Source organism: Megachile rotundata, chromosome 2 (genome assembly GCF_050947335.1).
Source record: "Megachile rotundata isolate GNS110a chromosome 2, iyMegRotu1, whole genome shotgun sequence".
In the NCBI taxonomy this organism is placed as follows: domain Eukaryota; kingdom Metazoa; phylum Arthropoda; class Insecta; order Hymenoptera; family Megachilidae; genus Megachile; species Megachile rotundata.
The window spans coordinates 10550050-10563872 of NC_134984.1; the positions used below are offsets into that span (position 1 = coordinate 10550050).

Genomic DNA, 13823 nt, shown 5'->3' on the forward strand with positions numbered 1-13823 from the left:
GTTTGATGTAACTTAGGGTATGATTGTTCACATTTGTTGCTTCTTTATAGTTCACTAAAATTCTCAGAAGTCTACCTAGATAAGCGTCCAAGCGTGGATTACGGACACTTAACCAGGCACTACTGTATTCACTATAATTAATTTTGAAATATACTGTTTCTAGGTGAAACGCAAGATTCTTAACTAGTTGAAGGTTTTAAAGGACGTTATCGGCAGAGAAGGGGATCTGTAGACTGAGAACAATCCTTGGGTCTGACTCCGTGGCGTATCAAAGTCGACAGCACAGTTTCTAAATTTTTAATGTCAAACGCTGCAGAAACGCGTCGATAAAATACCCGTGTCGTGTTTATTCTCTCTCGATCGAACGTTTTCGTTTTGATCGTCACCATAGAGGGACAAAACGTAGTCGACCGCTGTAAATAGCGCCAGGAAATTAGCGAGCGTGCACGAGACGCGAGGAAGGGGAGAAAGCGAATTTTGCGTTGTACTTGATTTAACCTTCTCTCTTTGTACAAACGTTAATGCTCTTGTCACTTGAAAATGACACAGTATCTAAAAATAATGGCATTCCTAAATTATAACAGATCATTAAGATACTGTATTGTATGTTCAGATAATAATTAAATATGTAAGAAAAAATTAGAAAAAATATTTTGAATTTACAATAGAAATTTGACATGTTACCTCAGAGCCTAAAGGGTCAATCGTGTACAGTAATTGCATTCTTTGTAACCTCAGTGCAAAATGTAAAGAAATTCTTTACAAAAGTAAAGAACAGCTTTGACTATTGATTTTTAAGGTAGATGCGAAAGAATTGGAGGATTTGATTTAAAATATTAGTGGAAGGTAGATTTTCATCCTTGTACACAGAGAGAAGGTGAAATTCGTGCTTCGAAGCTCAATCGAAAGCTTTGAATGCGATTTTCAGGCGGTATGAGAGAAATATTTAATGGTTTGACGAATTTTTCGAATGTTACATGTGCAGCGGCATTCGCTAACAGCTTCTGTGCCAAAATCACGCGACAATAAGTTTCCTCATTGTTAACGCGGTCTGAAAATTGATGCTCTTCTACGAAAAAAAATGAAACAATTCTTAAGAGATTTTTTTGAAGTTTTTGGGTTTTTTAACCTTTCGTTGCATTATATTGCAAGTATAAATTATACAACGTTTGTATTTTATAAAACGTACATAAAATGTATATGTTATTACTATTAAAAGTATCAAATCTTTTCTAATTACAATTTTTTATTTAAAATTGATATAATACTGCAGATTTGCAATATTATACAATTTTGTTATTTTAAATTTGTACAGTACAAGCTTATAAATTTGTAAATTATAATTGTGATTGTAACTGTAAATTAAAATTATAAATTTTATTGATGGATTTTTGTATTGTACAAATTTATATTATATAAATTTATAACATAGGAAACACTAATTTATTATTTCTTTATTACTGCTATTTGTCAGAGTTCACAAATGTATTTTTTTACAAAATTGAAGAAGTGCAACGAAGGGTTAACACTGTAGACTAAGAGTATCTCTTAACACCTTACTTACTGTTGGCCAATGAAATGAATAAGTGCTATTGATTTATTGATGGATTAAAAGATACAGCAAAAATTGTCATATGTTACACTGTGTATCGCAATTTCAATTATACAGGTTGCGATAGTTTTACTTTCTAATTTACTGCTTTCATTACTGTAGGTAATTGTAATTGTCCAACACAAAATTTTTACAAACCAGAATAACATGCATGCAATGCATATTCCCAGATAACAATGGAAAAGTGAAAATAAAATAGGCTTTAAGTGTCATTAATAAAAAGATTGCTTTGAGTTTGTAAAATGGGTGTTTCTGAAGGTCAATGTCACATGGATAAAAATATAACAAATATAGTTGAAACTGTTACCACAATTATTTTCAAGTTTTGATATATTTTATCAATAAATATGACATTTTGGTGTATAACAAATTGTCCTCAGAACTTAGATTTAATACTTATAGCCTTATTTCCACTTTTCAATTAGAAACAAAAGTACAAGTATTAAAAGGTTTCTCCTCATAAATAAAATTGGAAGAACAAAGTTATTTAACTTACATTTAAACATTGAGATAATTTAATATCTGCCCATATATCTCATTTTTAACCTATGCTGCACAACTTGTTTCTTTTTTATTATCCTCAACTAAAAATTGAAACAGTATTAATATTATGAAGTCCTTAATTTGTCAACAATAAATAGAAGTTGATACTCGATAATTCCCTGTTTCTTAGAAAGATCCACCTCAAAATCCCCGGCAGCGGGGAATTATCGATCGATTATTCTGTTAATTTTGTAATAATTCTGCATAGCAGCGTAAAGCTTTGTGAAAAATATTTAAACATACAAATGCAGGTAATTTTCACTCAGTTAATAATTGTTGATACCACAAAATCTGTTAATAAATTCAGTTGGTAAGGTGTTAATGACACTTTTAGAACGAGGTAGTCGTAGAAACATTTTCGATAACACAGTCGCCGCAGTTCATGTGCATTTCGAGTTAAAAGACTGCTTTTGATTGTAGCTCATTCTGGTAGCAGTAGATGTAGAATCGTGCGATTCTGTGTAAAGAGTTGAGCTTTATTTTTGTTAAATCTCAATAAAAAATCTATTAGTGATAAAAATCGTATCATGCACCTTTCAAATGCGTTGAAAGAAAAATGGAAAGTATCTTAAATGGTCCACTTTCTTTTTATCCAAAACTTATTTTTCAGATTTTTTCTATTAGAATACTTAAAAAGGGGTAATTCTGTTCAAAAATAAAATTAGAAGTAGGGTACTTGTGCTATAATTTTATGGCAAGTTTATTAGTCATTTTTTGAGCGACTCATGAAAATATTGCTATTAAAATTTGTTCGAAGGAAGCTCAACTCTGTTTCGCATTATTTTTTTCCATGATTTTGATTATTTAAGCGAAGTGGAACAGGCACAGAAGAACGTGTATCGCAAATTAGATTTTTCATGTGATCATACTCGATGGAAATTATTTTACTATACGATCGTTAAAACGATGTAACTTACGTACAAAAATGTTTACGATATTGCGTTGATATTTAATACGCTGTTAAGCGATATGTCTTCTCAGATAACTCTTTTACTGTTCGTAAAATGATGAAATTAAATACAAAGGATATTAAGTTAAGACAAGAGTATAAACATTAATTTTTATTTTTTCCTACTAAAATGAAGGTAAACTTTTATTTATAAAATGAGCGATAATTTCGTGTTTAATTAAGAATAACTACGAATATTCTGATTAATTGCTAATTTAAGGATAATGAAGATAATTATAATGATTTATACTTAGGATAATTAATGGTCTAGCTTAAGGCTGGCGTTTATTATAAGGTGGATAATTTAACGGATTATTGTACGTAAAATAATCGATTTTGAAATATAAGGTTGCTTGAAATAATTTGAAACAGAATGTTAAAAAATAATGAATAGTTCTGTTCTCAATAGAAATTCAAAGATTTTCGAATAAAATTTAGCTATTTTAATAGCAATGTATTGTTTGATAACATTAGAAGTTTTCTGTTATCTTTAAGTTGTTCCTAAAATTGTTATTTCAAAATAATATTTTCATTCAGAAAACGAAAGTCGATCATTTTATCTGCAATAGTCTAAAACATTCTACTTTCCTTTGTATTTAATCTCTTAAATAAAATTTATATTCCAAGAATTTATTATGAATTCAAACTAATTAACTATGTTTCTTATGTCAATTTTTTTGAATATACAGTAGAGTTTTGTTAAGTATCCACAGGCCAGGATCATATTTGAACGCTGTTCCAAAAATAAAGAAAAATAACAGTGTGAATGAGATTCCAAGAGTTGAGTAATTAGTAGTTACTTTTTACACGTAATTGATTACTGACCGTAATCATAGTTACTACAATTATTGATCGGTTAATCTTCATTGTGATAAATCAGTGATTATAAACGATTCTTCTAATTTGCAATCATTCAATAAATAATTAATTTACATTTTATTAGAAACAGTATAATAACATCTTGATGATTGTTTTATAAAATATCGTAAGGTAAAGTGGGGTAAGTGCAGACTGGTTTTTGAAAAGTTGGTATTTAAACGCAAGTATTTTCAGTCTGCTATGTAAATACTTAACGCTGTCGATATCGAACGCTTTGCACAATTATTACTATTTAATTAATATTAACTAGGACCTTAATTTTCCTTGTACGTTTTGATTTTGATGGGAAATTGTTTAAAATGTCAACTACTCTGCACTTTCCCCGAAAATGGGGTAAGAGCGTAACTTGAAGTTAAATACTTTGAAACTTTATTTCATGTGCAATGGGGCAAGAGCAGAATTATTAACAAATCTGCTATAAAATGCTTTTTACTGCATTATGCAAGTACTCTATACTGCAAACAAGTACTCTTAGCTGAAATATAAAAGGGGATATAGTGAAACAGAACAAGGAAACAAACATACTAAATGGAGAAATTTCGCTCATATTGTAATAAAAATAATCTGTATACGCACTTGCCTCGTTTACAAACTTACCCTACTTCACCTTACAAGAAAAAAATACAGAGATTAATATTTAACATGTAAGGATACATAAAGTATTAGATATAACAATTTTTTTTTCATTTATTTTTTATCCCTGGAAACTGCGCTCTCCATCCTCGAGGAAATAACAGTGTTGTATTTAATTAGTTATTCGTAATTATTTTAGGTTAGCTGTGAGTTTATTAAGTATTCAAAAAATTGTTTTAAATTGCTTTTTCTTCTTATCGTAAAAGGCCTCTAGTGCAAAGGATTAAATCAATTTTTAAATTTCCCAGTAAGTTTCTGCCTACCCCGATACTTAACTAAATTCTACAGTACATTATAAACACAAAAAAAAAAATTGAAATATTTTCTGTCTTAACGAAACATTTATGTGAAAGAATAAGATGGCTCAGCTTATTCGACTGTATTAGAATTATTTAAATATTAAAATGTAACACGATGCAACGAAAACAACAATTTCACGGGGTAATCATTGGATTCGACTTACCGTATAAACGAGAAAGCAATTACTGCCAGAAATCATTAGCCAATTAATCGGACATCGTCTGTCGTATTCACGCGTAGTAGTAATTTCATTAATAATTAACTACTATTAACATTTAGCCTTGATTAAAAGCGTTTTCATATATTGCGATTAGTTAGACATCTTTGAATCTAGGGAATCGACACAGATTGAAGAGTTCTTGATATTCTGTCATAATTCGCCATAGAAATCGTAGAAATATCAAATTTGTGGAGAAATAGATTCTAGATATGAAAGTATGTGTATTAAAAATGATAGCGAATATTTTAAATCGGTTTGAACATTAGTAATTTTAATTTGCATTAAAATTCAAACGTACTGCATCAATGAATAAATACAACATTATAATAATAATTATTACAATAATAATAAATCGTTTATGAAAGTACCTTATTATAAATTTTAAACTGCACAATTATGTTAGGACTTTTTATTGCAAATATCAAGATTACAATTTTAGAAAATAAAGTAAGATCGATCTTTATCTTTAAAAGTATCTACTGTTTGAAAATTTAAAGATTGACTTTAATTATTTATTCAGAGTTAATCATTCTTCTAAATAAAGCTTGAAAATTAAGAAAATAAATTTATTTATCAAATTGTTAGAAAAGTACACGTAGAATAATATTAGTCGAAATTTAACAATTTTTATTTTAACAAGTGAGAATTCGTGAGTTAGCAAAGAACGAGCCTGAAAAGTTACACTAAATAGAGTACAAAAGTAAACTGTATTGTAATAGAGAATTTTTCAAACAACGATCGTATACCATCACACTATCGAATTCAGTGATTACCCTTGCTCGAGTTCAATTACAAGTGCGAAATTTAACTTCCAAATCACACTTTCCACGTTTGCTAATTATGCAATGATGAGCAGCTTCTTAACACCACTTTGCGATTTAATAAATAAACATGATTGTAAACTCATAAAATTCTTTAATGTATTTGATTCATAGGTACGTATGGTGTAACTGTATAACATGATGCTAATGTAATTTTATTTTGAATTAATAATTTGCAAATATTTTTAATAATTTGTTGTATCGTACCATTAGACTGATAGGCAGCTATTTAGTGCACACAAAGTTAACATTCTAAGTTCAAACTAAATTTCATTTTTAATGAAACGAAATAAGCAGTTGTTAGTTCCTAATGGTCCATGATCACTAATGGGAACATTTATTCACCTTAAATGGGTATCGAACAAGTATCGATTCTGTTTGATATCTTCAATAATTAATTGTCGATAGGGATATTCGTTGTACTGATTACTATTATTTGTTATAGTCACAAGTTCAAACTAAATTATTTAAGTAATTATTACCAATATAATTCAGGAAAAGAAGACATAACACATTACTCTCCCGATGAATTTTATTACAGTGACGTGAAATTGATTCAAATAAATGTCGACAATGATCGATTGTAATCTTGTTTCATTCAGTTTCAATGATAATATGAAATTCATTAAAATTTTCCAATTTTTCAAATTCAGTGTACTTTTTTAAATTAATTCACGTCTCGATCAGACTGAAGTCTAGAGACCTATGATAAAATTTTTACGTGCTGCAAAAACTGTTTTATTACAAGCTAAATCCTTGGGATCATTGTTAATTTAGGCAATCAAATTAATATTTAATACAATCGAATTAACTTAATATTTAAGCGTTTGCATAGAATTGCATTTTAATATGTCCATGTACTCTGGTGAAATGTAACACCTTGCATTATCTTTGCTCTTTAAACGTTTAACAACTTTCCTACCTTCTATACGCAGATTTAGGTCAGCTGTCCATCATTCAAATACATGGTACAATAAACTATTAAAATTATTTGAAAGTTATTAGTTCAAGATAGATTTGTGTCATTAATATTTTGTACAACATTTATTATGTATTAGTTTTAACAATATAATTTTTATGTATGTAAATCGTGTTTATTAACTGAATTCTGAAGCGGTTTCAAGCAGCTGTCGCCATTGTACGTCTTCAAGTTCATTCGAATCTCTCGTGAAATATGGAAACTTTCAAATTTAGAGAATATAGAACGTTCAGCCATTTTGTAAGTAATTTCTCCATGCCCTCCTCATAAAAATATTCAAGATTTTAACATAAAATTTTGTAATCATCAAAGACATTATATAAATAATAACACAAAGATTACTTATTGTAAAAAAATAACACCCAAGTGGTGATATGAATTAATGAATGTCAAATTTCAAACGATTTCGACGTCTCTAGCTTATGATTACTAAAATTAAACTTGTACTGGATTTGTTGTGTGTAAGAATACCTACTGTTGAATTGTAAATCTACAGATTTAAAGACTTGTGTAAAGAGTGTAGGTATCTGTTTAAAAATTGTACGTGGAAATTAAGGGACTCTTTAAGATGAGAGAATTATTTTTTACGCGTATTCGATGCCTTGCTAATGTGTCGTGTTTTTGCGTAAACAGGCTTTCGATTCTTCGCACTTGTGTCTGGAAATTTTGGAAAGTTTTAGAGAGCGAATATAAATGGAAAGAGTGATAATTAGAAACGAAATTTATATGAACGATGAAATGTATATTTAAATAAGATTATAAAAGTGTTATAAAAGTATATTTGAATAAGATAAATTGTTAAATTATCTTATACAAGGACATTATTGAGATTGAAGGGAAATTTTATGAGATTTATTTATTTTGAGATAATTTATGCGAGGGAAATATGTTAATAGAATAATATCAAAAATTTGTTGATTTTCGAATTTTATGAGATCGAATTTCTATGTTTGTAAATTCTTAAATTCTTGAACTCTTAAATTCATAAATTCATAAATTCATGAATTCCTAATTTTTTAAATTCCTTAACTCTTAAATTTTCTAAGTTTTCAATTTCTAAATACTGAAATTCGTGAATTCCTATATTCCTGAATTTCTGAATTTCTAAATTTCTAAATTTCTAAATTTCTAAATTTCTAAATTTCTAAATTTCTAAATTTCTAAATTTCTAAATTTCTAAATTTCTAAATTACTAAATTACTAAATTTCTAAATTTTTCAATTTTTCAATCGTTGAATTTTTCAATTTTTTAATTTCTCAGTTTCTCAATTTCTAAATTTGTAAATTTGTAAATTTCCAAATTCCTAAATTCTGAAATTCCTGAATTTCTAAATTTCTGAAAGTCCTCAAATTCTCCAATTTCAAACTTTCAAAATTCCAAAATTCCAAATTTTGAAATTATCAAATTTTCGAGGTTTCAAATTTTGAAAGCGTTCTCCCAAATTCTCAAATATTCAAGTCCCTAAACACCAAAAATTTCAAATTTTGAAAACCTCAAAGTTCTACCTTCAAATCCTTCAAATTTCCCAAAGGCAAAGGAAATTTTGAAAATTCCAAATTCTTGTCAATATTTAGATCTATAGCATGTGACTTAAAAATTAATTCTCGATTTTGTTTACATACAAAACATTTAAAAGAAACATATATTTGAATGAATATTTAGAGAATCGTGCGAAGGGTCGATACAGCTATCGTTACAGAGCCCTTTTCTCCCTCTTTGCGCGGGTATTGTATCGTTCTGCGAATAAGAATGTTCCCCTGTGCCTAAATATCGCAGACATGAAGTAGAAAAGTTTGAAACCGAAACAGCGTGAAAGTGGAACAGAAGAGGAGACGAGAGTAAACACTATAAATGATAAAATGTCGCGAAGTGTTTACCCTTTTCTCGAGGAAGAGGTTATGATTGTCGAGAGAAATCGTGATCTGCCAATTAGTTAGGTAACTCTGACTACGAGGAGAAAGAGAGAAAGAAGAGTATCTAAGAATTATTTTTATATTATTTGCCCAGGTATATAAGTGTTGTAAACGTGGCTCGTGTTCAACTTGAATTCAACTTGCAAAAAATTATAGTTTCGTTCTCGTGGAAAGATTTATTCTTGAGAATTTTTGAATCGCGACTCTCATTTTTAAAAGGATACAATAATCGTCTTTAAATTTATTTTTGAGGAACAATTTTTAATATTCTATCGAATCATATAATATTTTATTTGCAGTAAAAGTTAGTTTTAGTGGATGATAATTTTCTTTTGTTCATTTGTATATTTCATATGTGTACATATGTAATGCAACGTGAAATACTTTATAGTTGTGTTTATATACAGTTTTTGAATATGGTGCCATTGAAAAGAGTAAAACTTAAAAATGATTAATTGCTAGTACTCATGTTTAATTTTACTTATTATGTTCTTAATACATAAAATTGTTTAAAGTGAAAGTTTTTATGAAATTTTTTTGGGGGTCAGTACTATAACATCAACTATTTTTTTTTTTAATTTATTGTTCAACGTGAATTTAATATTTTTAGTTAGACAACTATATTTTTGAATAGATGTACTTTTGATGCATATACTTTCATTTTCATTTAATTTGCATGAGAACTGTGACGCATCTTGTGCGTCAATTTTTATTATTTCATTTAGTCAATTTCATTTTTATTATTTATAAACGATGACACACCATGTGCGTCTTATACTATTAAAATTAGTGACGCACTATGTGTGTCTTATGAGATAATTATTTTTGTTCGGTTTGAATCATGTACTTTGAGTTGTATAATTCTATATTCAACATTAGTAATTCTACTTTTCTTACTACTTTTGGCTGCAACGACGCACCGTATGCGTCTTGCATTATTTGTTCAAGGAGTGACGCACAAAGTGTGTTCTATTGAAATTATTATCAGATGAAATTAAATTTGATAACTTAAATTTACTATTTTGAATTGGATAATAGTACTTTCATTTTTACTAATTATTTATAAACGATGACACACCACGCGCGTCTTATGTTGTTCAAAGAAATTATTGACGCACCATGTGTATAACTTGTAGACACAACCATTTGCAACTTTAATTAAATATTTTGAGTTGTATGATTCTGTTTCCAATGTTAATAATCCCATTTTTTAAATGAATATTTTCGAGCATAAACGACGCACCTAGTGCGTCCTACATTATGATTTATTCAAAATACCCAGAGATGTGACAAGTGTGTTTGGAACTCATTATTTACCTTGTACTAAATATTTCTGGTCGAATAATTCTACTGTTAATGCTAATGTTTCTATTTATATCAATTTAAGACGTTCCTAATCGTCGACGCACCTGTTGTGTCCTACATTAATTTCTTTAACACTAGAAAGACTGAAACTTTGATTAATTTTGACTGCTTTGGGGCAATATAGGTATAACACATATATATATACCGGAAATGAAGGAGGGAGGAGGTAACTACAATTATTAATAAACGCATTTATATGTTGTACAAAAAGTCACAAAATTCTAAGAAGCTGTGTCATTCTATACACAATTGTTTTTCTAATTGAAATTGAAAAGCAGTCAAAATGACTGCCTTAGGCAATCTAGTGTTAATGCAATTGCTAACATACCATATGTGTCTTTGCACAAATCAATATTATCCTACAATGCTTAAACAAGAAAAATGAACAATTAAACATAAATGAAACGATAAAATAACAAAATTATATTGATTTGTACTCATAATTGAAAACATAGAATTATACAAAAATAACATGAGAGGAAATTCTCTGCAAAAATTAATCACGTTTAGATTCTTTTGTAACATGATTTAAATTACATTAAATTCCTATAGCAATAAGAAATAGTCCGAGTAAAAATAACTCTAAATAATTCTCATTATACATGTATCTAACCTAACCTAATTTTCTTCTCATCGAAGTATCCTCTAGAGGGTTGAAGGAACTCAAAAGATTCTTTTCTAAGAAATTATATACACGATGAATTCAAGTTGACCACGATCACGCCACAAAGATCGCAATTAGTGTGCGTGCGAGAGTAAAAAGAAGCGACGAAGAATGTTCGTAATATTTGAACATGTTTAACCGATGTTTTGGGTGTCATAGTTTCGGCAATGTAGTATACGTTATTACATTTCGGTAATATAGTGACACACCAACATGTGAATGTAAATAAAGATTTGTTATTCAAGGTGTTTAAACAGGTGTTGTTCAATGCCGAAGCATAGGCCTCTTTATTCCGTAATATGAACGACTGCAGTTGTTGTAAGATAGAGCTTAAGACAAGCTTAGCGAGAAAATTAATACATATATATTATATATACATGCATACGATATAACGATTAAGTGTTACGATGTAAAATGTTAATATATACAGGGTGGACCAGTAATCGTTAGTATTTCAATTATTTTCGAAATTGTATGAGGCAGAAGAATTATGGAAATAAAAGTTACTCTGTGCAAAAGGAACTGTTGTACGGTGACAAATTTTTTTATATCTAAAATTTTTTTTTTGCGCATTTATTTATATCAATATATGTCAATTTGTATTCATATTAACATACATATTCATATTCCTATATCAGTACATCATATAACGCAGAAACATGTCCGTGAGTTACGCTGAGACGTTGTACGCATGCTGGAAAACAAAGCAGAAAAATATTATATACGTACTCTTACAATGATAGTACAGTAAAACTCTTATTAAAGGTGCTGACTCCCCATTGGTACCATTATCAAAAAATTTTTCATTTTCTTAAGGAATACTTTTTAAGGGATACGTAAAATCTAATTACGTCATCATTGTGGGTGCTTCGACTACTTTTTCCTTTAATGAGCGAAGCTCTTATACTTGACTTTGCAAGTTCTTTGTCTGTGTTTTTCTTTTGCACCACTCAACCAATTCAACCGGCTGACACGGTTGACTATTTTTGCCTTAGCGTGAAATTTACTCGCTCGCTCAACATTGTTAGATTAGGCGAGGAGCGCCTCTATCGAACAAACCTAGTTACTTTCTTTGTAAAAATTTTCTGCGCATATTTATCTCTTACGATTTAGAACTGCGCAAGGGTCAACATTACCATAAAGTAACAGCGGATCCTGCGCAACAAATTTTCTAGCAAATCATGTTGATGCATTTTTCAAACTGAGGGACACTTTCCAAGAGATACGTAAAAATTAATCACGTCATCACTGAGAGTGCTGCAGCTGCTTTTTCTATGATTACTCTGCCAAAATTTAGTGCGCATGTCTCTCCTCTACGGTTTAGGACTGCACAGGGGGTAAGGGTTAACTGATTAATTCCCAGTGCATAGCATGGGCATTCCACCAGTTAGTAATTAAATGATTAAACAATAAGTTTAATTAAGTTACGCACTGTATGAAAAGTGGTAAAAATAAAGAAAAATTTATCAATAATCATTGTGTATTTATTGTTACCTAACAAACCCAACAGAATAAAAATTTACATATTCGAAAGAGGCAATTTGTATCAAGAGAACATGAGAATTCCTGCAATTTGACGTCACAAAAACTCCAAGAAGTAGCTTGATAGATACCTTCTCACAACTTATGGCCTCCTGATACAAATTTCCACAATTGGTCGGTGGAATTTCAAAAATCGCACCCAGGAATTCCTGGAATTTGACGTCACCAAAATTCCAGGAAGTGGCACGGAGGATACCTCCTCACAACTTATGTTCTCCTGATACAAATTTCCAAAATCGGTCGGTGGAATTGCAAAAATCGCGCCCGGGAATTCTTGGAATTTGACGTCACTAAAATTCCAAGAAGTGGCACGAGGGATACCTCCTCACATCTTATGTTCTCCTGATACAAATTCCCAAAATCGGTCGGTGGAATTGCAAAAATCGCGCCCGGGAATTCTTGGAATTTGACGTCACCAAAATTCCAGGAAGTGGCACGGAGGATACCTCCTCACAACTTATGTTCTCCTGATACAAATTTCCAAAATCGGTCGGTGGAATTGCAAAAATCGCGCCCGGGAATTCTTGGAATTTGACGTCACTAAAATTCCAAGAAGTGGCACGAGGGATACCTCCTCACATCTTATGTTCTCCTGATACAAATTCCCAAAATCGGTCGGTGGAATTGCAAAAATCGCGCCCGGGAATTCTTGGAATTTGACGTCACCAAAATTCCAGGAAGTGGCACGGAGGATACCTCCTCACAACTTATGTTCTCCTGATACAAATTCCCAAAATCGGTCGGTGGAATTTCTATAATCGCACCCAGGAATTCCTGGAATTTGACGTCACCAAAATTCCAGGAAGTGGCACGGAGGATACCTCCTCACAACTTATGTTCTCCTGATACAAATTCCCAAAATCGGTCGGTGGAATTTCTATAATCGCACCCAGGAATTCCTGGAATTTGACGTCACCAAAATTCCAGGAAGTGGCACGGAGGATACCTCCTCACAACTTATGTTCTCCTGATACAAATTCCCAAAATCGGTCGGTGGAATTGCAAAAATCGCGCCCGGGAATTCTTGGAATTTGACGTCACCAAAATTCCAGGAAGTGGCACGGAGGATACCTCCTCACAACTTATGTTCTCCTGATACAAATTCCCAAAATCGGTCGGTGGAATTGCAAAAATCGCGCCCGGGAATTCTTGGAATTTGACGTCACAAAAATTCCAGGAAGTGGCACGAAGGATACCTCCTCACAACTTATGTTCTCCTGATACAAATTCCCAAAATCGGTCGGTGGAATTTCAAAAATCGCGCCCGGGAATTCTTGGAATTTGACGTTACTAAAATTCCAGGAAGTGGCACGAGGGATACCTCCTCACATCTTATGTTTTCCTGATACAAATTCCCAAAATCGGTCGGTGGAATTTCTAAAATCGCGCCCGACACAGCGCC

The 13823-nt window shown here is 30.8% G+C and overlaps 1 protein-coding gene across 3 annotated transcripts in view; it reads left to right on the forward strand.

Annotated features, from left to right (window-relative positions):
• The window catches only part of LOC100874971 (lateral signaling target protein 2 homolog), a 78407-nt gene extending 66055 nt beyond the window's left edge, over nt 1-12352 (forward strand). For all 3 annotated transcript variants that reach the window (XR_013037292.1, XR_013037293.1, XM_012290889.2), the window contains one exon: nt 164-12352. The gene's annotated coding sequence lies outside the window, so the exon portion shown is untranslated. The remainder of the gene's footprint in view (nt 1-163) is intronic.
• The last annotated feature ends 1471 nt before the right edge of the window (nt 12353-13823 follow it).